This window comes from Microcaecilia unicolor, chromosome 7 (genome assembly GCF_901765095.1).
Source record: "Microcaecilia unicolor chromosome 7, aMicUni1.1, whole genome shotgun sequence".
NCBI lineage: Eukaryota > Metazoa > Chordata > Amphibia > Gymnophiona > Siphonopidae > Microcaecilia > Microcaecilia unicolor.
In genome coordinates this window covers 92,757,648-92,784,267 of record NC_044037.1, presented here as the reverse complement: position 1 = coordinate 92,784,267, position 26,620 = coordinate 92,757,648, and the positions used below count along the sequence as shown (strand labels likewise).

Below are 26,620 nucleotides of genomic sequence, written 5' to 3'. Positions count from 1 at the left end.
TGTAAGATATGGGAGGGGGCAATTTAAAACATTCTCAGCTGGGGGGGGGGGGGGGGTAATTTAAAACATTCTCGGCTTGCTTTCTTAGGCCATCCCATGTCCGGACACTGGGTCTTTTCCCCATGGAAGTTATGACAACAAAGCATGATTGACAAGTGGGTTTTTAAAGCTGATTTGAATTTCTTATTAGAGGAATTAATCTGGTTTATGTTTTTTGTTATATTTGTACCCCGCGCTTTCCCACTCATGGCAGGCTGAATGTGTCTTACATGCGGCAATGGAGGGTTAAGTGACTTGCCCGGAGTCACAAGGAGCTGCCTGTGCCTGAAGTGGGAATTGAACTCAGTTCCTCAGGACCAAAGTCCACCACCCTAACCACTAGGCCACTCCTCCACTAGCTGCAGGTGAGATATTAAAAATAGAAAATAAGTTCAAAGTTTTAGGGATCGTATTGGATTTTGAACTGACATTTGAATGCCAGAGTAATGAACTATCTAGAAAAATTTTCTTTAAATTTATGCCAATTATGATTTATTCATTCTTTGCTAGGAATGCAAAGTTTTAGAATTATTGCTCAAGCCATTTTATTACTGCTATTACAATCCTTTATATAGTTTGATTTCACTAAAATTACAAAGGAGATCACAGTTTTTACAAAATACTGCTGTGAGATTTATTTTTAAAGTGGGAAGATTTGAAAGAGTGAGATCACTTACAAATAGAATTCACTGGCTTACAGTAAACTCACATATATATATTTTAAAATTGCATGTTTGGTTTTTAAATGTTTTCATGCTGAGAATCCTGAAGATCTAGGGAGTTTACTTATATTCCCCACAAATTGATTGAATTCAAGGTGGAGACAGAGGTTTGAGTTAGATTTCCCTTCTATGAAGAATATTCAGTAAATCCATTGGAGGGGGCAAATCTTTGCATACCAGAGCACAATAATTTGGAACAAAATTCCCTTTCAAATTAGGCAGTTACTGAAGGCTTCAAAAATGTTTTTTTTTTGTTTTCTAGGATTGTGAATATGAATGACTTTTTATGGAAAACTGTTTGTAATTTCCTCGTCAATTAGATAATTATCTTTTATGTATATTAGGATAGCTTTAAATATGTTTTGTCTCTAGGACTAATTCCTAAATTTTAAATGATAATTCTGGAAATGTAATTCCCTTCATTGAGAGAGTTTTTCTTATTGTAATCTACTTGTATTTCATTTGGGTAAAAGTGGAATACAATATTCTTACAATAGAATAGAACAGGGATCTAGTCAAAGGGAAACTGGGAGATCATTCCATAGATGTCTAGGTCTAACTTGTGTGTGTGATGGAACTACTAAGAGGTTCTGTAGACTGGTTATAAAGGTTAAAAGACCAGAGTAGAAGATCCAGTGTGTATCAGGATCATAAGTATTGCCATACTGGGACAGACCAACAGTGGCCAATCCAGGTCACAAATACCTGGCAAGATCTCAAAAAAGTACAAAACATTTTATACTGCTTATCCCAGAAATAGTGGATTTTCCCCAAGTCCAATTTAATAATGGTCTATGGACTTTTCCTGTAGGAAGCTGTCCAACCTTTTTTAAACTCTGCTAAGCTAACTGCCTTTACCACATTCTCTGGCAACGAATTCCAGTTTAATTACATGTTGAATGAAGAAACATTTTCTCCGATTCGTTATAAATTTACTACTTTGTAGCTTCATTGCATGCCCCCTGGTCCTAGTATTTTTGGAAAGCGTAAACAGATTCTTCACGTCTACCCGTTCAACTCCACTCATACTTGTAACCACTCGCCTCCACCTACCCTCCTCTCCTCCTTCCTGTATACATTAATTGATTTGATTTGCTTACTTTATTTTTTGTCTATTAGATTGTAAGCTCTTTGAGCAGGGACTGTCTTTCTTCTATGTTTGTGCAGCGCTGCGTACGCCTTGTAGCGCTATAGAAATGCTAAATAGTAGTAGTAGTATAGACCTCTATCATATCTCTCCTCAGCCACCTTTTCTCCAAGCTGAAGAGCCTTAGCCGCTTTAGTCGTTCCTCATAGGGAAGTCGTCCCATTCCCTTTATCATTTTCGTCGCCTTTCTCTGCACCTTTTCTAATTCCACTATATCTTTTTTGAGATGTGGTGACCAGAATTGAACACAATATTCGAGGTGTGGTCGCACCATGGAGCGATACAAAGGCATTATAACATCCTCATTTTTGTTTTCCATTCATCTACTATAATAAAACTCACCCTCAATGTTCTGAAGACAACGTTCTGAAGTCACTCAGTCACTCACTGAAGGGTTCATGGATTCATGGTGGTGAAGCCACAACACTGACCATGTCTCTCTGCCCCGCCCTCGCATGACGGACCAATCAGAAAAAACACACTCAACATTCTGAAACACTAGGCAACATAAGACGGACCAATCAGAGGAAACTATGTGACAAGGGAGGAGCATTCCCCAGCAGAATGGCTCATTATCTGGGCAGCACGGAGAGCACAGAACCACCGCTGGCACGAGAGAAGAATATCCCTGCTGTGGGTATGTGCAAAAATAGACCGGGGGGGGGGGGGAGAGAAATTTTTAAATGCTTGACATGGAGTCAGAGGAGCCGGAAAACAACGTGCCCGTCACCATCTGGGACGTGGGCGAACAGGACAAGCTGCGGCCCAGCTGGAAGGATTACCCGTGACCCAGCCAGCAGCAAACAACGACCAAGGAAGGGGGAGGAGTACTCCTTCCCTGCCTAGGAATCGCTGGAGACTGGCTGCCAAACTAACGAAACAATTGCACACCGACGCACCACCTCCAACATTCGAAAGGCATCCACTCTTTCTTCAACAGAAATGCAAACTAATAATACAAAACAAACAAAGAATACATGGAGGCATATTTTCAAAGCACTTAGCCTTCCAAAGTTCCATGGTTTCTATGGAACTTTGGAAGGCTAAGTGCTTTGAAAATATGCCACATTGTTTCTCAGGCGGCTGCAGGTAACTCCCCACCCCCTTCCACTTCCCCTTTTGCCGAAGCGGCCAAGGACGTGCCCAACCATCCCCAGCCTCAGGCAAGCTGTCTCCCACCTTGGGGATTCCACGAGCACCCGGAAAAAGACGGCGCTGATTCCTGCAGCGCATAAATGTTCCAGCATTCCCCTGCAGCCGTCAACAACCTGCACACACACCGCACACTCACACACACACACACACACACACACACACAAAATAACTCTGTGACACATACATACACACACAAAAAAAACACATGCTAGCGCCCGTTTCATTGGTTTCGGAAACGGGCCTTTTTTACTAGTTTCCTAATAATACCTAACATTCTATTTGCTTTCTTAGCCACAGCAGCACACTGAGCAGAAGGTATCAACGTATCATCAACGACGACACCTAGATCCCTTTCTTGGTCTGTGACTCCTAACGTGGAACCTTGCATGACGTAGCTATAATTCGGGTTCCTCTTTCCCACATGCATCACTTTGCACTTGCTCACATTAAACGTCATCTGCCATTTAGACGTCCAGTCTCGTAAGGTCCTCTTGTAATTTTTCACAATCCTCCCGCGATTTAACAACTTTGAATATTTTTGTGTAGTCAGCAAATTTAATTACTTCACTAGTTACTCCCATCTCTGGGTCATTTATAAATATGTTAAAAAGCAGCAGTCCCAGCACAGACCCCTGGTGAACCCCACTAACTACCCTTTTCCATTGAGAATACTGACCATTTAACCCTACTCTCTATTTTCTGTCTTTTAACCAGCTTTTAATCCACAATTGGACAGTACCTCCTATCCCATGACTCTCCAATTTTTTCTGGAGTCTTTCTTGAGGTGCTTTGTCAAACGCCTTCTGAAAATCCAGATACACAATATCAACCGGTTCACCTTTATCCACATATTTGTTCACCCCTTCAAACAAATGTAATAGATTGGTGATTTCCCTTCACTAAATCCATGTTGGCTTTGTCTCATTAATCCATGCTTTTGAATATGCTCTGTAATTTTGTTCTTTATAATAGTCTGTACCATTTTGCCCAACTTCGACGTCAGACTCAGTGGTCTATAATTTCCCGGATCTCCTCTGGAAACCTTTTTAAAAAATTGGCGTTACATTGGCCATCCTCCAATCTTCCGGTACCACACTCAATTTTAAGGATAAATTACATATTACTAACAATAGCTCCGCTAGTTCATTTTTCAGTTCTATCAGTACTCTGGGATGAATACCATCTGGTCCAGGAGATTTGCTACTCTTCTATTTGTAGGAGTGCCCCATTACATCCTCCAGGTTTATAGAGAATTCATTCAGTTTCTTCGACTTGTCAGCTTCGAATACCATTTCTGGCATCGGTATCTCCCAAATCTTCCTCGGTGAAGACTGAAGCAAAGAATTCATTTAATCTCTCCGCTATGGCTTTGTCTTCCCTGATCGCCCCTTTTACCCCTCGGTCATCTAGCGGTCCAACCAATTCTTTTGCCGGCTTCCTGCTTTTAATATACCTAAAAAAAATTTTTTTTACTATGTGTTTTTGCCTCCAACGCAATCTTTTTTTCAAAATCTCTCTTAGCCTTCCTTATTAGCGCTTTGCATTTGACTTGACATTCCTTATGCTGTTTCTTATTATTTTCAGTCGGTTCCTTCTTCCATTTTCTGAAGGATTTTCTTTTAGCTCTAAAGGAAAGGAGTTCTGTATGAAATAGGAAGGCAGTGTTAGACCCTCAGGAAGAGAGTAATGTGATCCATCGGCGCCTGTAATCAGCTTCACTGCTGTATTTTATATTGTTTGGAGTCATTTGAAAGAAGAAACTAGTAGACCTGGAAGTAATACATTGCAACAATCAGTGAGGCTAGTGATTAATTTCAGAATGAGGGTCTGAGTGGTTTGAGTATTTAGGATATAGCAAATTGTTTTGAGGGCATGGAAGCATTTTTTGATGATGTTGGATATGTGGACCTGGAATTTTAGTTCTCCACTTAGTCACCACAAGGACCTGTAGAGAAGGCACCAAAAGTACTTGTATATGATAACCCTGCAGAAAAAGTGATACTGGGTATTTTGATGCCTATAAAAGATACGAGCTGTGGCTTTGTCAACATTCAGTTTAAGCATCACATTCTAGAGAGTTTGTTAAATAATGAATGGACGGTTTAAAAACATTCAGGGCTCTGTTTACAAAGCAGCGCTATAGACGCATTAATGTTTTTAATACGCGTTAACCATGTACGTGCCTACAATATCCCCTATAGGGCACCTACATGGTTAGCACATGCACTAAGTGTAGGTGCGCTAAAAACACTAACGCACCTTAGTAAACAGGGCCCTCAGTTACTTTAACAAATTTGTCAACTTTGATTATCTATCAAGGAGGGCTCACTGTGCTTATTTGGATGGGGAATGCTCTGTGGAGTAACCCATGGTTCAATTTTAGCCCATAGTATTTAAGTTCTAGTTAATTCCTTTAGCTTGGGAAATTGAAAAGTTAGCATAGACGTTTTTAGTTTTGCTGGTGACATTCAACTTTTAGGGCCCTGTTTACTGAGCCACACTAGAGACGTGTTGTCACGCTAACCATGTAGATACCCATAATATTCTTATGGGCACTTACACGTTTAGTGCGCACTAATTTTTAACATGCACTAAAAACGCTAGCGCATCTTAGTAGACAGGGCCGTAATGCTCCGGTTTACTAAGCAGTGCTAGCGGCTGTCCATTCACTAGTTGCGACATGGCTCATTCACTTTGAATGGGCGGTGTTGGCACTAACACATGGACAGCAGCTAGCGCCGCTTCATAAACAGACCCCTAAATGTTTGTACCATCAGAACAAGTTTCTCAGTTTGGTGAGGAAACAGTTTAGAGGAAATCCATTATAAATCTAAGGCAATATGGATTTCTAAAAGAAATAATAAATTCTTGGCTGCAGTAGAAGCTGGTTGCCTTGTTGAGATAGAAGAACAGTTTACTAGTATTTGTGTGATTCTTGATGAGTTTACCATGTTTCCAAATCTCAATAATATGATCTTATTTTTACCATCTTTTTCTTAATCTTCAATTACAGCTATTTTTACTTCAGAATTTTTTAAAATTAATTTTATATCATCTAGGCCTAAGCTGTTTACAGTTTTCTTTTTCAGGTATTGGTACTGTCCCTAATGGGCTCACAATCTAGTATTATATTGTACCTGTGGCAATAGAGGGCTAAGGGCCCTGTTTACTAAGTCTGCTTGCTAACTGTGTAGATATCCATAATATTTCTATGGATGTCTACATGGTTAGCATGCACTAATTTTTAGCATGAGCTAAAAATCCTAGTGCACCTTAGTAAACAGGGCCCTAAGGAGCCCTTTTACTAAAGCACATCAATTCGGAGTTACCGCCTGGCTACCACGTGACCCATGTGGTAATTTCATTTTTGACGTGTTTCCACTATGCGTGCCGGAAAATAATTTTTATTTTCTGGCGCACAGCAGACCCCAGGCGCTAATTGTTATTCTACACGCGTAGACAATTACCACACGGTTAATGTGTGAGACCTTGCTGCTAAGTCAGTGGGTGGTGGTAAGGTCTCAGACCCAAAATGGACGTGCGGCAATTTAAATTTTGACGCACATCCATTTTTGGCAAAAATTTACAGGTGTGCTGAAAATGGATCTGCACGCATCCAAAACACGCGCCTACACTAGCGCAGCCCATTTTTCAGCACACCTTAGTAAAAGGACTCCTAAGTGACTTGTCCAGGGTCACACGGAACTGTAGAGGGAATTGAACCCGGTTCCCCAGGATCTCAACCTACTGCTGACCGTTAGTTAGCAACAGGAATTAAACCCAGTTCCCCAGGTCTGCAACCTGCTGCACAAACCATTAGGCCACTCCTCCACTCCCACTGTGGTGATAAAATTTAGTGATATTGATGGTTATTGTAATTTCCTCTATCAGGTGCTTTCACCTACTAATTGAAGCGGGCTGCAGCTGTTGCATAATGTTGCAACCAAATTACTAGCAAGAGGATATATGATTAGGTTATGCTGTGTTTGGAAAAGCCACTCGAAAGAAAACAACCCCTTCAGATTACAATAAAATTTATATATTGTGTGTGTGCTCATATGAACAATGTCTTTTTCATCATTTTAAATCCTGACTGGATCACATGACAGTGTCAGCCACATTCAACTTTATTAATACTAACCAAAGTCAGACTAAAATCATCTATAACTAGATAATAAACGAATTATGTGGAAATAAAAACATATTACATTAGGTCACAACTACTCTATCATACTTAGTATGGAATACCAGATTAGTGAAAACCTAAAAAAAACCTGCAATTTTAAAGGGCTAAACCTAGACGGCTGCTGTTTCAAAAAAGTGCCCTACTGTTGAATGTGTCTGACACTGTCGTATGAACCAGCAAGGACTTAAAGTTAGCTTTTCTAACCCCCTTGTTTACCAAGCCACATGCTAATGCCGACACAGACCATTCACTCTGAATGGGCTGTGTTGGTATTGCTGCGTGGTTGCCGTTAGCAAGGCTTAGTAAACAGGGGGATAAGCTAGGCACAGCACATTTGGTGAATGAGCAGAGACTCTCCCTGTGTTTGAATGCTTTGGTAAGTTTCTCTTTCGCTTGCCCTTTGACTTGTACTGAGTACCATTTTGAGATAGCTATTAATTTTTACTTTTTATGATTTTTTCAGTTTTCCCTGGGTGTGTTGCTAATTTTACACCTCTGGGTTTCTACCTTGGGGAAAGTGACAGGATTACTCCTTGAGGGTATGTAACAACATTATAACTGGTTCCCCAAACAATTTTTAATATACTTATTTATATTTATTGTTATGTATCTATTCATATTTAATTATGTATTTTTTGGTGACCATGTTTTTTAACTTATGTTTTATTACAATAGGATTGATTTATGCTTATGATAACATGTTTATATATGTTTATTAGTATTATATCACCCCTGAAGCAGCCCTGCCAGACGAAACATGGCTATGTCGCACGTCCTTTTACCCGCTTTCTACAATAAAGGGTTTTAACTTCACCTTCCATTGTGTATGCTTCTTCATCTTCCATTCTACTGGGACTAGCGGATCGCTTGCCCATCTGTTTTTTGAGGACTATCCTGAAAACCTGACTGGCTGGGTGTGCCCTGAGGATTGGGTTGAGAACTACTGGCCTATCTGTGATAGTATCTGAAGCAATCAAGTACTGTGCCATTGATACCTATTTCTGCTAGTTGTACTAGCATGATATTGTGGTCCACAGCATCATAAACAGCTGAAGAAATCCAGCAGTACTAACACTGAGGCGAAACCTGTGTCATGGTTTCTGTGAAGATGATCTAGTAAGGATATGAGGACCCATCTCCATTCCATAACAAGGTCTGAATCCAGATTGATATGGATCTAGCCAATTTCTCTGTTCTAGCCAATCATCAAGCTGTTGTATAAGTTTTCCTAGAAATGGATGCTAGACACTAGCTGGTAACATCTGAGCTTGCCCTGGTCAAGGTTGTTCTTCTTTAGCAGAGGTCTTGCCACTGTCCTTTTTGTGTTCAATCATTTTTATTGTCATAACTAAAACAATGTAAATATTATAGCACCCTACTCTTTCCACTTTTGATTGGACTTTCTTTTTATTTATTTAGGGATTCCTTTCCACTATTACTTTTCCAGGACTGTACACTTGGAGATTCTTTCTTTTTGATGCTATTGTTTGCCTTGGGAAGGTTTTGGAAGAGGGGTGAGGGATTAAGGAATTGCTGTACTTTGTGTTGAAACTACTGGCCTTTTTAGTGCTGCTGGTAGTTGCCCGTTAGAAAGAAAGGAGTTCACGATTTTTCTGTCCCTTTCTATGAGGTTCCTGCTTGCCTAATGCACAATCTTTGATGGGCAAGGGTCAGGGAGCAGGTGGTTGGTCAAAAGCTTTTCAGGATTTTGTCAAGGCTTTCTTCTATTATTGGCTTGTCTCATATGACTATGTGGGGAGATGGCAAGTCTGTGTGCTCCTGATTAACTGAGAGGAAACTGGGTGAGACCGCCTGTAAATCCTGGTGGAGACTTTTAATTTTATTGGCAAAGTATTCAGAAAAATCACTGCAGATCAGTTTCCTTGTGAGCCCTCCAGACAGGTCCAACTGCTGATGCATGGGTTATGCTCGCCTTCCAGCAGATGAAGACTGAGAGCACAATTTTTTGAGAGCTATATAATAGCACTGTGCCACCTCTCAGCCAGCCAGTATGTTCTCAGTCTCCAGCAGGCAGTGATTGGGCAGCCTGTGCAGTCTGCAGTTGGTATGGTACACCTGACAGGGACAGGTCCTTAGTGGTTGGCTTGGTGTGTTTTTTCCCCAGTAAATTGTAATTAAAATAGTGTTGTGTTGAGCCAATGGTGCAGGGAGGAGGGTTTTAGATTTGTTAGGAACTGGGCGACATTCTGGAGAAGGGGGAGCCTATTCCGAAAGGATGGGCTCCACTTTAACCAGGGTGGGACCAGGCTGCTGGCATCGACATTTAAAAAGGAGATAGAGCAGCTTTTAAACTAGAAATGGGGGGGGGGGGGGGGGGGGAAGGCCGACAGTCGCTCAAAAGCGCATGGTTCGGGATAAGGTATCTTTCAAAGATATCACCAAAACAGGGAGGATAGGGTATCCTGATACTGAGGTTGCAAAAGAGACCGTAGTAGATCAGATGTCCCTAAATAAAAATAAAAATCAGACAAAAGATTGCAAATTAGTACTGTCAAGTACTAAGCATGATGTAAATAGGAGCAACAAACAGTTTGAAATGTCTATATGTGAATGCCAGGAGCCTAAGAAATAAGACGGGAGAGTTAAACTATATTGCACTAAAAGAAAAATTAGATATAATAGGCATCTCTGAGACCTGGTGGAAGGAGGCTAACCAGTGGGACACTGTCATACCGGGGTACAAATTATATTGTAGTGATAGGGTGGATCGAATTGGTGGAGGGGTAGCATTGTATATTAAGGAGAGCCTTGAATCAAATAGATTGAAAATTCTGCAGGAAACAAAACACTTCTTGGAATCACTGTGGATTGAAATTCCATGTGTAAAGGGGAAAAGGATAATGATAGGAGTTTACTACCGTCCGCCTGTCCAGGATGAACAGACAGATGCAGAAATGTTAAAGGAAATTAGGGACGCAAACAAACTGGGCAACACAATAATAATGGGTGATTTCAATTACCCTGATATTGACTTGGTAAATGTAACATCGGGACATGCTAGGGAGGTAAATTTCCTTGATGAAATCAAGGACAGCTTTATGGAGCAGCTGGTACAGGAACCGACGAGAGAAGGAAAAATTCTAGACCTAGTCCTTAGTGGAGCGCATGATCTGGTGCGGGAGGTAATGGTTCTGGGGCCGCTTGATAACAGTGATCATAATATGATCGGATTTGATATTAGCTTTGGAGTAAGTATACATAGGAAATCAAATATGTTAGCGTTTAACTTTAAAAAAGGAGACTATGATAAAATGAGAAGAACGGTGAAAAGAAAACTTAGAGGAGCGACTGCAAGGGTCAAAAATTTACATCAGGCGTGGATGCTATTCAAAATCACCATGCTGGAAGCCCATGCCAAATATATTCCGTGTATTAAAAAAGGAGGACGGAAGAGCAAATGACAGCCGGCATGGTTAAATAGTGAGGTGAAGGAAGCTATTAGAGCTAAAAGAAAATCCTTCAGAATATGGAAGAAGGAACCGACTGAAAATAATAAGAAACAGCATAAGGAATGTCAAGAAATGCAAAGCGCTGATAAGGAAAGCTAAGAGGGACTTAAAAAAAAAAGATTGCGTTGGAGGCAAAAACACATGGTAAAATTTTTTTTTAGGTATATTAAAAGCAGGAAGCTGGCAAAAGAATCGGTTGGACCGCTAGATAACCGAGGAGTAAAAGGGGAAATCGGAAGACAAAGCCATAGCGGAGAGATTAAATGAATTCTTTGCTTCGGTTTTTACCAAGGAAGATTTGGGTGGGATACCGATGTCGGAAATGGTATTCGAAGCTGACGAGTCGGAGAAACTTGAATTCTCTATAAACCTGGAGGATGTAATGGGGCAGTTCTACAAACTGAAGAGTAGCAAATCCTCCTGGACTGGATGGTATTCATCCCAGAGTACTGATAGAACTGAAAAATGAGCTTGCGGAGCTATTGTTAGAAATATGTAATTTATCCTTAAAATCGAGTGTGGTACTGGAAGATTGGAGGGTGGCCAATGTAACGCTGATTTTTTAAAAAGGTTCCAGAGGAGATCCAGGAAATTATAGACTGGTGAGACGTCGGTGCTGGGCAAAATGGTACAGAATATTATAAAGAACAAAATTACAGAGCATATTCAAAAGCATGGATTAATGAGACAAAGTCAACAGGGAAATCTTGCCTCACCTATCTACTACATTTCTTTGAAGGGGTGAACAAACATGTGGATAAAGGTTTGATATTGTGCATCTGGATTTTCAGAAGGCGTTTGACAAAGTACCTCATGAAAGACTCCAGAGGAAATTGGAGAGTCATGGGATAGGAGGTAGTGTTCTATTGTGGATTAAAAACTGGTTAAAAGATAGAAAACAGAGAGTAGGGTTAAATGGTCAGTATTCTCAATGGAGAAGGGTAGTTAGTGTGGTTCCCCAGTGCTCTGTGCTGGGACCGCTGCTTTTTAACATATTTATAAATGACCTAGAGATGGGAGTAACTAGTGCGGTAATTAAATTTGCTGATGACACAAAGTTATTCAAAGTCGTTAAATCGTGGGAGGATTGTGAAAAATTACAAGAGGACCTTACGAGACTGGGTGTCTTAATGGCAGATGACATTTAATATGAGCAAGTGCAAAGTGATGCATGTGGGAAAGAGGAACCCGAATTATAGCTATGTCATGCAAGGTTCCACGTTAGGAGTCACAGACCAAGAAAGAGATCTAGGTGTCGTCGTTGATGATACATTGAAACCTTCTGCTCAGTGTGCTGCTGCGGCTAAGAAAGCAAATAGAATGTTAGGTATTAGGAAAGGAATGGAAAACAAAAATGAGGATGTTATAATGCCTTTGTATCGCTCCATGGTGCGACCGCACCTCGAATATTGTGTTCAATTCTGGTCGCCGCATCTCAAAAAAGATATAGTGGAATTAGAAAAGGTGCAGAGAAAGGCGATGAAAATGATAAAGGGGATGGGACGACTTCCCTATGAGGAAAGGCTAAAGCGGCTAGGGCTCTTCAGCTTGGAGAAAAGGCGGCTGAGGGGAGATATGATAGAGGTCTATAAAATGAGTGGAGTTGAATGGGTAGATGTGAAGCGTCTGTTCACGCTTTCCAAAAATACTAGGACTAGGGGGCATACGGTTAAGCTACAATGTAGTAAATTTAAAACAAATCGGAGAAAATGTAGCATCTGTTCACGCATTCCAAAAATACTAGGACTAGGGGGCATGCGATGAAGCTACAATGTAGTAAATTTAAAACGAATCGGAGAAAATGTTTCTTCACTCAACATGTAATTAAACTCTGGAATTCGTTGCCAGAGAATGTGGTAAAGGCGGTTAGCTTAGCGGAGTTTATAAAAGGTTTGGACGGCTTCCTAAAGGAAAAGTCCATAGACCGTTATTAAATGGACTTGGGGAAAATCCATTATTTCTGGGATAAACAGTATAAAATGTTTTGTACACTTTTGGGATCTTGCCAGGTATTTGTGACCTGGATTGGCCACTCTTGGAAACAGGATGCTGGGCTCGATGGACCTATGGTCTTTCCCAGTATGGCAATACTTATGTACTTGTAAACCTTTTAAATTATAATAATTGTAAACTGCTTTAAAACTATTTTGTGTTAAGCAGTATATCAAATAAATAAATTAGATGGATGGAGCTCTGTCTCACTACTACTGCATCAGATAATTCCCCCCACCCATGCCATTTTTTGAGGAGTCCTGCTGTATAACACTAGAATCCATTTGGACTGCTTTAGCATCTTTCCATCAAGTTTATATGTCGTAGGCTGTATTATCCTCAGATAAATATGAGAAAATGCAAGCTTAAGAGTCTTTGGTGAATACATAGGTTCAGAAAATTTAAATACTGTGAACCTGGAATGAGCACACAGTAGAAGTCCATATATCTCTAATACAAAATAAAATATAAGAAACTGGAGATCCTGGAAAACTTCATGTGACAATTTGTAATTGTTAAATTTTCAATTAATTACATGTACTCTGAATGAGCTTTTTCAGAGATATTTAGTGGAAATTTTAAAAACATTAATGGTATTTTATGAACTTCTTCCCCTTAGTAAAATTTGCTGTGTACTGGAAGGAAGGATAAATGGAGATCAACAAGATAAGGATTCATCTTTAGACAGTCTGAATGTGATAATATTGGAGAGGTTTGGGGAAAAGACGTTCAAGATTACGCATTTGGTGGCTTTCAGGATTGCTCAAAACAAGGGCAATTGTGTATTTGTATTTTTTGTAATTCTGGAGTATTATTTATGGGAGGGAAGGTCTAATTTTTTCCTGATGTATTTAAGAAAACCCAGGAGCTTAGGAAGCAGTTCTTACAGATGCATCAGAAAGTGATATTGGAACATTTATAGTTTAACTATGTAAATGTGTGTTTAAGTTGGAGAGTAGATCATATATTTTTGATGCTTTTAGAAACGTGCACAATTATATCTCAACTTCATTGCTTTTTAGATAATAAATCTGTGTTTGGATGGTGAAATGCCAGCGTTTTATGGGGAAAGGGAAGACCAAAGCATGATAAAAGGGTAGTTAGCTACTTTTACTTTTTACTGTTCTTGTCTCCAAATCCTCTTTCTTTGTTTTTTGGATCTCCTACTTTTGTGGGCTGAAGTAAAATGTTGTACAATGTTTTTTTTTTGTTTTTATTTTATCTTTTCCTTTTCTTTCCTTTAAATGAATTTTTATGACACCTTTTATCATTAGTAATGTAACAAACAAAAAAGATTAAAAATGGCTTTCATTGAGAAACAATTATAACAGTAGGTAAGCAAGAAATACAGTTGAAATTTATACACAGGGTACATGTTACTAAACACTAGTGTTAGAATGGATCAGTGGAAAAGTTTTTTTTCTAACTTGTTGAAAATTGTTTATTTCATATATTTTTACTGGCTTTTATAAACTAAGGGGTCCTTTTACTAAGTTATGCTAAATGATAAGACGCTCATTATATTCCTATAGGTGTCTTATCATTTAGCATGTGCTAAATCTGTTAGCACACCTTAGTAAAAGGACCCCTAAGTTTGATTTGGTTTAAAGTGTTCAAACATCAAATATTGTAGTACACAAGTAATGCCACACTGGGAAAAGACCAAGGGTCCATCGAGCCCCGCATCCTATCCACGACAGCGGCCAATCCAGGCCAAGGGCACCTGGCAAGCTTCCCAAACATACAAACATTCTATACATGTTATTCCTGGAATTGTGGATTTTTCCCAAGTCCATTTAGTAGCGGTTTATGGACTTGTCCTTTAGGAAACCGTCTAACCCCTTTTTAAACTCTGCCAAGCTAACCGCCATGGTCTGACACATTGATTTATCTCAGTATTTTCAATGCTGAAATAGGATCGCTCAGCAGCAACAAACAATTTGTAAGCCCTAACATTGATTAAGAAAGTTACTCAGTTATGTTGGAAGAATGAGGAATTCCCTACCATCTCACAATGGAAGATCTAAATGAAACAGGCTCTCTACTGGAAGAGATAAGAGAAAAGGAAGCAAAGAAAGAGAAGCAATATAGGCCAATATAATAAACTGTGGGAGATGTTTGAAAATTACTGATGCAATTCCTCCTATATAATAATTGTCACCTTCAACGTTCTAATGTGCCTGAGACCGTGGCCCCCTTGGAGGTGGTCTGCTAGGCAGTTTAGAATGCACTGACGTCAGTGATGTCACTGACAGCTGATTCCAAGGCAAGGGGAGGAGGCGTGTTTCCCTACTGCTCCCCCTGCCTGGGAAACAGCTGTCAGTGCCCCCCCCTCAGCGCAGCACCCAAGCCCCTACCCCCCCCCTCGACGCATCACCAAAGCCCCTACCCCCCCTCCCTCTTGGGCACATCAACTCCCTTGCCACCCGCAGCCACCAATACCAACGCTGTCCGGCCGCTGCTGCGGCCGGTACAAAAAGAAAAAAGCCAAAAAAAGATTTTAAACCTGAAACATGGCTCCGTAGACAGCCATCTGGCATTGGCTGTCATCACTGCAGCCGCTCCTCCTCTCCCCTCCACGTCACTGCCCCTGCAGGAAGACCCCGGAGGAGCGCAGCGACGTCAGAGGGGAGAGGAGGAGTGGCTGCAGAGATGACAGCCAATGCCAGGTGGCTGTCTACGGAGCCGTGTTTCAGGTTTAAAATCTTTTTTTGGCTTTTTTCTTTTTGTACCGGCTGCTGCTGCTCAACAGGAGATGCAGCAGTGGCTGGACAGCGTTAGTATTGGTGGCTGCGGGTGGCGAGGGGGTTGATGTGCCCGAGGGGGGGGGGTAGGGGCTTGGGTGATGCGCTGGGGGGGGGGGGTAGGGGTTTGGGTGATGCACCTAGGGGGGAGGGGAGGGTTGCTGGACATGGGTGGCTGGAGGGGGGCCGGGGGAGGGGAGAGTCGCTGGACATGAGTGGCTGCAGGGGGAGAGGAGGGTCGCTGGACTTGGATGGCTGCGGGGGGGGGGGCAGGGAAGAGGGAGGTGGGGAGGGGGTCCTGAGGCCAGATGGGTGGCTGCAGGGGAGAGAGGTGGGTCGCTGGACATGGGTGGCTACAGGGGGGGCAAGAGGAAAGGAGAGGAGGGTCGTTGGACATGAGTGGCTGCAGGGGGGCAGGGGCGAGGAGGGTTGCTGGACATGGGTAGCTACAGGGGGGCAAGGGGAAAGGAGAGGAGGGTCGTTGGACATGGGTGGCTGCAGGGGGGCAGGGGCGAGGAGGGTTGCTGGACATGGGTAGCTGCAGGGGGAGAGGAGGGTTGCTGGACATGGGTGGCTGCAGGGGGGGGCAGGGGGAGAGGAGAGTCGCTGGGCATGGGTGGCTGCAGGGGGAGCAGGGGAGAGAGGAGGGCCGCTGCAGGGGGGAGGATTACCTTGCTAGCGCCCGTTTCATTGCCTACCGAAACGGACCTTTTATACTAGTGTTTAATATCACTGAATATTTGAAATATATGCAAGGTCCTTCTACCCAAAAACACAGAAAATGAAGCCACTAGATGTGAATGAGGTTATGATGAGTGAAAGGGGCTGTAGTAGTAATGTGTGCAGCTTAACTTTGTTTTTTCTCACAGGAAAGAAAATAGGTTTTTTTTTTTCCTTAGCCTTCACACTTTCTTTTTTTCTTTCAAAAGGATACCTTGCTCTTTAAACCACAGCTGTAATGATTTTAAGCCCTAAAGTGTGTTAAGCTGGATCGAATTAGGTCCATCTGCTTTTAAAAATGACACACTCTGTGCTGAATTACAGCCATTTGAGAACATCTAGCCCTCCCCTCCTTCCTGAACCACCACATCTTAACAGTCACAAGCTGCTTCACAGCTTCTCTCAGGAGAGATTTGACCAGTGCAGGAAAAATACCACTATATTTTAGACTTTAAAACAAACCTAATGGTTTTTACAGTTGATCCCCCACTCCTTTCCCCTCTCACCTTTCAACACGGAGATCAACAAGCGCACTGTTTTAAACTATTCTTCGTATGCAAGATTAAGCAGTTTGTATCCTTTCTCTACTCCTGTAACCACTCCCCATCTGGAAGAACACCACCCACCAGGAGCTGAAGGCTAAAAAAAAAAAAAAAAGTCTATTTTTTTTCCTGATAAACATTTTTTTTTTTTTTTTTTGGTATTTTTTAATCTGCATGCCTCCAAGACTGTAGAGGGTGGTATTGTGGAAATTTGACATCACTTCCTGTCACATGACCCCATCCAAGTGGTGAGGGGGAATTGAGTAGTATGAAACAAGTAATGTATGTCCAATGCTTACTGCCATCTTGGGGAAAGGGGCGTGGCTAAAATGTCAGTTCTTGTGCTATCATGGAAAAGGGTGGGGTTATATAAAAGGGGTGGGATTTGGAGTGAGGCTATGGAAATAAGATGGGCTGGGGTGGTTTTATGGAAAAGTTTGGGGTTTGGGTGGGGCTATGATGACATATTTGGTGATGACATCAAAGGTGTGTGGTGGGGAGTTGTTCGTGGCTTGGGTGTGTCCTAGCTTCCAAGTGGCTGATGCAACCAGAAGTAGGCATGGCCACCTGTCAAAAATATGCAAATTAGCTTTGATGAAAGCTGGTGAGGTATACTACTCAATGCTCCCCCTCCCTCCCTCCCCAGGGTTAGCAGTATGGTTTTCTTTGTATCTATGTCTTTTAATTGGTTTTATGTATGAGTGGTCTTGAACATATGTGCTTTTCTTTTAATTTTGTAGTTCCTTTCTTTATATATATTGATTGGTTTTGTACACTGCTGTGATCTTGTATAAAGCCAAGCTATAATAAACTATAAACTTTTTCCAACCAGGGATGTTGTGCTTGGATTTATGTTAGTCTCATGTATGACCTTTTTTATTATATTTTATTTCACATTTTTATTCCTGCAGGGCATAAAATGATTCTAATGATTCTAACCTCCAGGGATGTCTTGATCCTTTTTGACTTCACTCTATGTGCCTGAGCTCCCTTACTCCACCATTTGGCAATAGTGAGGACATTGAATTGACAGTACAGTGCTTCAAATGGTCCATCATTTGGCAGCTTGGACCATGGGTTCAGTAGTACCAGTAACCATGATATAGCTCACTTGAACTTCCTGCAGTTAGTATGTGCAGACAAGTTTAAATATTTTTGGAGCCTTTTTGGACACTTAAGCACATCTAACTTTGAATGTAATGAGTTATACTACAGTATTGTTGACCTTCTATGGAGGTTTTTTCCTGCCGATGACTAAAATTGGAAAGCATATATAAGTTCTCCATTGTTACCCTAAGCCGTTTTCCTCCATTTTAGTTTGATGATGGTAAAAGATCTATTGTTGCCCTCTTATGAGCTGACATTCTTTTTCAAATATTGCATAATTCTGTTAATGCAGAAAGAGCTCCCAATTTAAGTATAATACTGGATGTTCTCCTTATCCTTTTGTGCCTGTAACAGTACTGCCTCTGATTCTCACCCTGATGAATCAGTTTGTACTATAAACCTCTTGTCAAAATCCATGCTGTGTAATACTGGGTTCTGGCATAATCTTCTCTTTAGGTTCTGGAAGACTTCCTTGTATGCTTTTGACCATCTTACATTATTGGGTTTAATCTTTTTCAAGATTTGGGTAAAATAGTAGACCTGTTCACAATTGAGGATAAATTTCCATTACAATTTGTTAAACTCAGAAGCATACTAATACAACAATACAAGCATCTCAACTGCCTCTACTTCACTTTATACAGGCTAGATGTCTCAATTCCCAACCATGTAACCCCTCCTTCCTATGGCATACTTTATTTATTTGTTACATTTCTATCCCACATTTTCCCACCTATTTGCAGGCTCAATGTGGCTTACATAGTACCGGAGAGGCGTTCACCGACTCCGGTATGAACAAATACAAAGTGATGTTGTGGTAAAATAAGGTTCATGTGGAACAGACACATTAGGGAATCATAGAGCAGAAGAGTTATGTTATGTCCATTACGTGCTTTGGTTTTGTTGTGTTGCAGAGTTTAGGCATTTAAATTGGATCGGTAGGGTATGCTTTTTTAAACAGGTTAACTTTTAGTGATTTCCGGAAGTTTAGGTGGTCATACGTTGTTTTCACGGCTTTTGGTAATGCGTTCCACAGTTGTGTTCTTATGTAGGAAAAACTGGACACATAAGTTGATTTATATTTGAGTCCTTTGCAGCTTGGGTAGTGGAGATTTAGATATGTTCGTGTTGATCCGGACGTGTTTCTGGTTGGTAGGTCTATGAGGTCTGTCATGTATCCCGGGGCTTCGCCGAAGATAATTTTATGAACCAGGGTGCAGACTTTGAAAGCAATACGTTATTTGATTGGGAGCCAGTTCAGTTTTTCACGGAGGGGTTTTGTGCTTTCAAATTGCGTTTTTCCGAATATAAGCCTGACTGCCGTGTTTTGAGCGGTCTGAAGTTTCTTTAAGGTTTGTTCTTTGCATCCCGCATAAATTCCATTGCAGTAGTCTATGTGGCTTAGTACCATTGATTGTATCAATGTTTCCCTCGGGAAGAATTGTTTCACGCGTTTTGAGTTTCCCCATTGAGTGGAACATATTCTTTGTTGTGGATTTCACTTGGCTGTCTAGTGTCAGGTTACGGTCCATTGTAACGCCAAGGATTTTCAGGCTGTCTGAGATAGGGAGGGTGTGATCTGGGGTGTTTATACTTGTGGGGTTGTCCGCACTGTATTGGGATGAGAAGATGAGACAGTGTGTTTTTTCTGTATTGAGTTTGTTGAAATGCATTTGCCCATGAGTCCATGATCAAGCTGAGCTTGATTTCGTTGGTGATTTCTGTCAGTTCATGTTTGTAAGGAATGTATATTGTGACATCATTAGGTTGAAGAGAATTGGTGATAGTGGTGATCCTTGAGGTACTCCACAGTCTGCTTTCCACGGTGATGATATGTTTGAATTTGATTTCACTAGATATGTTCTAGTGGTTAGGAAACCCTTGATCTGACTAAGTATATTTTCACCAATCCCGAAGTAATCTAGTAGTCTTAGCAGTATATTATGGTTTCCCATGTCGAATGCACTAGATATGTCGAATTGGAGGAGAAGTATGCTTTTTACCTGTTGCTATTTCCTGCTTGAATGTGGCTAGGAGAATAATTAGTACTGTTTCAGTACTGTGGTGGGGGCGAAATCCTGATTGTGATTCATATAATATTGAGAATTTGTTTATATAATCAGTAAGTTGTTTGGTTACCATGCTTTCCATCAGTTGTACTACCAGTGGGATAGATGCTGCTAGGCGGTAGTTAGTGATTTCGTTTGTTTTTTTTCTTGGTATCTTTTGGTATTTGGATGAGTAGGATGTTGCCATTTTCCTTAGGGAAGAGGCCTTGCTGAAGCATGTAGTTTAGTTGGGATGTGAGGTCTGCTATGAAGCAGTTAGGGGCAGATTTTATTAGGTAGCTGGGACAGGTATCCAGTTTACAGTGAGTGTTGGAGAACCTAATAATCGCCTGGGTAACTGTTTCGATGGTGAGGAGAGCGAAGTTTGACCAGGTTCGGTCAGCTGGGTATTCTCCAAGGGTTGGGTCCAGACCATTGAGGAAGTTTTTGATATCGGTATTGTCCCGAGGTAGCGTGTTGTGTAGGTTTGCGATTTTTTCTTTGAAGTATTTAGCAAGTTTGTCTGCAGATGGGATGTCTGTATTGGTTGTAGTGACCAAGGTGGTGTCTAGTAGTTTGTTCACGAGTTGGTATAGTTTCTTCGTGTCTTTGTAATCTGTCCCTATTGTAGTTTTATAGTATGACCTTTTGGTCTGTCTTATTGCGTATTTGTATTTTCTTTGTATTTGCTTCCATGCGTTGTGTGTGTGTTCATCTTTTGTTTTTTTTCCATGCTCGTTCGAGTTTCCTGGATTGTGTTTTTAGCTTTTTCAGTTCATCGTTGAACCATGGTATCGAGTTATGCCTATGTGAGGTTCTTGTTTGTAAGGGTGCTATTTCATCTAGTATGCTTCTGCATCTTTTATCCCATTGTATGAGGTAGTATATGGAGTCCGTTTGTGCTGTCCATTCGTTATTGTATATAGAACAACACAAGCATCTCAACTGCCTCTACTTCACTTTATACAGGCTAGATTACTCAATTCCCAACCATGTAACCCCTCCTTCCTATGGGTATACCTGCTAGAATTAGCCATAAGACCTGCTTTCCTCATTTATTAGAGCACTGCCCTAGACTTAGATAGATGGGTTTCCCAGTCAGGTGAAAATATGACATCAGCATTGACATTAGCCACTGCCTATGAAGATAGCCTTAAGACCATGTCTATCAAGCACTGGAAATTGATGCCAGAACCATAGAAACCTGAGGACATCACTATGAGTTGGTGCATGCGGGCATCACTGTTCTACCTTTTTTTTTCTTTCCTCTAGAACAGGACAATAAAAGGAATTAGCAGTACTCTTTCATCAGATCAAGTGTGATGATGTCTTTGTCCCCTTCTGCGCTTGCCATTCTGCTGCTAACATCCTCAAACTTGTCACTTATTCACCAGTTCAGATGACAACAACCTGATAGGAGCTTTGGGGGTGGGGGTGCAGTTGGCAATAAAGATCCTAGCCACAATATACTTTCGGATCATTACTTTAAAATTTAAATTTTAGTGCTCTATTAACCTATCTTTCTGGATGGTAAGTAGCAGTGAACAGGGCCTTGAAATGGAACTGTTACTATACTTGAGCAATTATGACTGTAAATTAATGCCACAGTTGATGATAATTCCTTTGGGTGTATCATCTGAGTAAAGATCTTCATGGGCTCCAAGGCAATTACCTTCTGCAGAGAGGAACAGACGAAGGAAATCATGTAGCATAATATATGATTACCAGAACATACTGATGATCCTTGGATCTCTTGTTTGATGTGTCCATTAAGTTTATCACCACTCTAATGAAGGTCACCTCCATTCTTGTGTCATTTGAACCTCATAGGACTTCTTACCTTTCTTAGTTCTGTTACACTTGTCCCTTTTCAAACCCTGAGACCCCCTGCTGCCACCAACCCATACTCCACCAATCTACCACTTCCTCTCATTAACATTCATTCTCAGCCCTTTAATGAATACATCAAAACTCTGGGCAATAGCTTTGACCAGCATCTCACATTTGAACCACAAATTGACTCCATCTTATGTGCGTGCCACTCACCGACGTGCTTAAAGCTGATACAGTGCCCTGCTGTTCGGCTGCTCCATAATTCTAATCCATTTGATCACATCACTCCTTTTCTTCAATCAGAATACTGACCTCCTGTCTCTTCGTGCATCAGATTCAAAATTCTGACAATTTTCTGTAAAAGATGTCTTCCTACTGTATCAGATTACATTAACCACTTGCTCATTCCTTACTCCCCTTTCAGAACCCTGCTCTTCTGTCCGCCCCACCCTTCTCGATAATTCACCTCATTATCACTCATGCAGCCGCACTCAGTTACCCAGGTCTAAAGCTCTGGAATTCCCTCCCAGTACAACTACATCTGGAACTCTTTTACTCTTGGTTCAAAGCTGCCCTAAAAACCTATCTTTTTATCTTCTTTCTCTATCTTCCCCTAATGCTTCCCTCCCTTCCATACCTGTTTCTTCTGAATTTTCGCTCTCTTCTTTACTTCCAGCCTTTAATCACTAGCGATTCAATGTTGATTGTAAACTGCATAGAGACCAAACCTGGCTCTTGTGGTATATCATGTTCTTTGTATAAATACAAATCAATAAATATTCTTGGTCATAGATTGGAAGGCTGAGGGTTGGGATTTGCTAGATGTCTGTGTCCAACATCACTTTCAGTCTTGAAGGCCTCATTAAGACTGGCAACAGACAACCTTGTGTCATTTGAGCCCAGAGTGCTTTTTTCCTTTCTTCGTTCTGTTGCACTTGGCCCTTTTCAGGCCTGCTGCTACTAATCTCTGCCATGAATTGGAGGATTAGTTGAAAATGTTGTGATAATATGGGTATGTTTATTTCAGGTAAGCAGTTTGATCGATTGTCTAATCATCTTTCCCAGAATTGAGGTTCTCCATAGACAGCAAGGGAAAGCAGATACACTGCGTGGTGATGTCATCCTAATGACTGCTGGTGTGTGCTGCACTCCTAAAGTTCAGGGAAGCCTTTCTTGAGGCCCTGTTGAACATATACAGATATTCCCACATTGGCAGGCAGTCCTTCTCACCTCTGTAAATAGTTTAGCTGCCACTTAAGAACAGTGTGGAAGAGGGCAGCGAAAGTCTGACTGCATTTCCCTGAAGGCGGTATTTCAAATTTAATGAGATTAATGAAACTGTCAACAGAGAACCCCCATTACAAGTAAGCAACTCTGTTTTCTTCATCAGCAAGCAGGAGGAATGAACGCAGACTGCTTGGTCATTGGGTCACCAGATTTGATTATCTGTGATGGGCAACCTAGAAAGAGGATAGTGGATGACTGGCATGAATCAGCTTGCTGATTGGATGAAAAATCTGAAAAGAACAGCTTGTTCTAAAGCACCGTCCCCTAAAAAGTCTGACTTTAGGCAGTAATATTTTGAAAAGGCATGTGCAAAGGATTACATCACAGCTTTACAGAGGTCCACAAGCAAGGTGGAGCAAAGATTGTCTATGAATGCAGGTCTGGCTATGGTGGATGTTGACTTACCCAGGATTTCGCATGGCACTTCTGGAATGAGGCTTGGGGAAGAAAATAGGTAGGATGATGGTCTGAGTAAGGTTGATTTTTAAGATCACATTGAGTAAGAACTTTGAATGCATATGGAGGGGAGAGAGACTACTGGCTATGCATTTCTGCCAGTGGCCTCCAGCAGTGCAATAAGGGCCTGATTTACTAAGCTTTCTTTTGGGACACGGAATGGGAAAAGCCTTAGTAAATCACGCCCTAAAGTTGCTTAGAAAACATCTCTCCACGCCCCTGCTTTAGATTTTGATGGGCCAAAAAGTTTTTCTTGGGGAAGGCGTATCCTCCTGTTTCTTGGGGTTGGTGCCCCCCCTCTTTGGTTGTGGGTGTGGAGCTGATCACTTGGAACTCTTATGTGAGTGCCTTTCCTTTTTTTGTGTGTGCATTTCCATTTTAAAAAGTTTATGCTGAGATTTTTGCAGGCCTCCACAGTCTTCTGAGTGCTGGGCAACCTGGGAGATGGTAGCAGCGAAAGAGGAGGAGGAGCTGGCTTTAGGTTTAGTTTAATCACTGTATTTTCTTTCTGCCAAAGAGTTTGTACTTTTAACAGGCGCTGGTATTGGTATGAGGAGAACCAACCAGAGTACTGTGGAGGTGAAGGAGTGCCTGCAGTCCAGCGGAGCCATGCTGCTTCACACTTCAGGAACATTGGTAGCCGGTATGGGCTGAGCGTCTGGCCAGCTCAGCAGTTTTGTTAGTGCTGGTTTATCTCCCACTGGTGCCGAAGCAGAGCCCATGGAGAGGAGGGAAGAGTGCATGTTATGTGGTTGGGTCTTGCGTGTGCCTCAGGGGCCTTGGAGCATTTGAAGCACCGGAATTCAGCATTAACTACTACTACTACTACTATTTAGCATTTCTATAGCGCTACAAGGCATACGCAGCGCTGTACAAACATAGAAGAAAGACAGTCCCTGCTCAAAGAGCTTACAATCTAATAGACAAAAAATAAATAAAGTAAGCAAATCAAATCAATTAATGTGAACGGGAAGGAAGAGAGGAGGGTAGGTGGAGGCGAGTGGTTACAAGTGGTTACGAGTCAAAAGCAATGTTAAAGAGGTGGGTTTTCAGTCTAGATTTAAAGGTGGCCAAGGATGGGGCAAGACGTAGGGGCTCAGGAAGTTTATTCCAGGCGTAGGGTGCAGCGAGACAGAAGGCGCGAAGTCTGGAGTTGGCAGTAGTGGAGAAGGGAACAGATAAGAAGGATTTATCCATGGAGCGGAGTGCACTGGAAGGGGTGTAGGGAAGGACGAGTGTGGAGAGATACTGGGGAGCAGCAGAGTGAGTACATTTATAGGTTAGTAGAAGAAGTTTGAACAGGATGCGAAAACGGATAGGGAGCCAGTGAAGGGTCTTGAGGAGAGGGGTAGTATGAGTAAAGCGACCCTGGCGGAAGATGAGACGGGCAGCAGAGTTTTGAACTGACTGGAGAGGGGAGAGGTGACTAAGTGGGAGGCCAGCAAGAAGCAGATTGCAGTAGTCTAAACGAGAGGTGACAAGGGTGTGGATGAGGGTTTTGGTAGAGTGCTCGGAAAGAAAGGGGCGGATTTTACGGATGTTGTAAAGAAAGAAACGACAGGTCTTGGCGGTCTGCTGGATATGAGCAGAGAAGGAGAGAGAAGAGTCAAAGATGACCCCAAGGTTTCGAGCTGAGGAGACAGGGAGAATGAGAGAGCCATCAACAGAAATAGAAAACGGGGGGAGCGGGGAGGTGGGTTTGGGGGGGAAAATGAGAAGCTCGGTTTTGGTCATATTTAATTTCAGGTGGCGTTGAGACATCCAGGCAGCAATGTCAGACAAGCACGCTGAAACTTTGGTTTGGATGCAAGGTGAGATATCAGGGGTAGAAAGGTAGATTTGGGAGTCATCAGCATAGAGGTGGTAGGAAAAGCCATGGGATGAGATTAATGAACCAAGGGAAGAAGTGTAGATAGAAAAGAGGAGGGGACCAAGAACAGAACCCTGGGGTACGCCGACAGGCAGAGGGATAGAAGTAGAAGAGGATCCACCAGAGTGAACACTAAAGGTGCGGAGGGAGAGGTAGGAAGAGAACCAGGAAAGGACAGAGCCCTGGAATCCAAGTGAGGACAGGGTATCGAGAAGTATGCTGTGATCGACAGTGTCAAAAGCAGCGGAAAGATCAAGAAGAATGAGGATGGAATATTGACCTCTGGATTTAGCCAGTAATAGGTCATTGGAGACTTTAGTAAGCGCAGTTTCGGTTGAGTGGAGAGGGCGAAAACCAGATTGTAATGGGTCAAGAATAGCATGTGAGGAGAGAAAATCAAGGCAGCGGCGGTGAACAGCACGCTCAAGTAATTTGGAGAGAAAAGGAAGGAGGGAGATGGGTCGGTAATTAGAGGGACAAGTAGGGTCAAGTGAAGGCTTCTTAAGGAGAGGTGTGACCACAGCATGTTTAAAGGCAGCAGGGACAGTCGCAGTGGAAAGTGAGAGGTTGAGAATGTGACAGATAAAAGGAATAAGAGTAGGAGAGATGGCATTAAGAAGGTGGGTGGGAATGGGATCAGAGGAACAGGTGGTACATTTTGAGGAAGAAAGGAGAAGTGTAGTTTCCTCAATAGTAACTTCAGGAAAGGAGGAAAGGGAATGAGGGGAAGGAGAGAGAGGGGAACGGACTAGTGGAGGGAGAGCTGGTGAGGTAGAGAAAGCAAGGTTTATCTTTTGAACCTTGTTGTGAAAGAATTCAGCAAGGGTCTGAGGAGATAGTGAAGGGGGAGTTGGGGGAGGGGGCACCTTGAGGAGAGAGTTCAATGTGGTGAAGAGAAGTCGAGGATTAGAGCCAAGAGAGTTGGTCAGTTGGATATAATAATCCTGTTTGGCACGTAAAAGAGCAGATTGGAAGGAGGTCAGCATGAACTTAAAGTGTAAGAAATCAGCAAGGGCCCGAGATTTCCGCCAGAGGCGTTCGGCGGAGCGGGTACAGGAACGTAGGTAGCGGATATTAGAAGTCAGCTCGCAGCAGTGGAGTTTGTATTGGAGCTTCTGCTTTGTTTCTTTTTTTCATTTTTGCCTTGTCAGTATATTAGGGAAGGAGTTGGAGAGCTGATGTCTGTCCAGCAAGAGAGAGAAGACAAACTGAGGGGAGGGGTCATCTGCCAGTATGAGAATACCTGTGCATGCTCGGGGATGGGGTTGCCTCTCAACTGCTTCCTGAGCTCTGGAAGAACAC

The 26,620-nt window shown here is 42.1% G+C and overlaps 1 protein-coding gene across 1 annotated transcript in view; it reads left to right on the top strand.

The window, feature by feature from the left end:
- LOC115474279 (zinc finger protein 79-like) overlaps window positions 1–26,620 on the top strand; it is a 136,368-nt gene that overhangs the window by 9,990 nt on the left and 99,758 nt on the right. The window contains exon 3 of the mRNA XM_030209677.1: window positions 7,713–7,788. The gene's annotated coding sequence lies outside the window, so the exon portion shown is untranslated. The remainder of the gene's footprint in view (window positions 1–7,712; window positions 7,789–26,620) is intronic.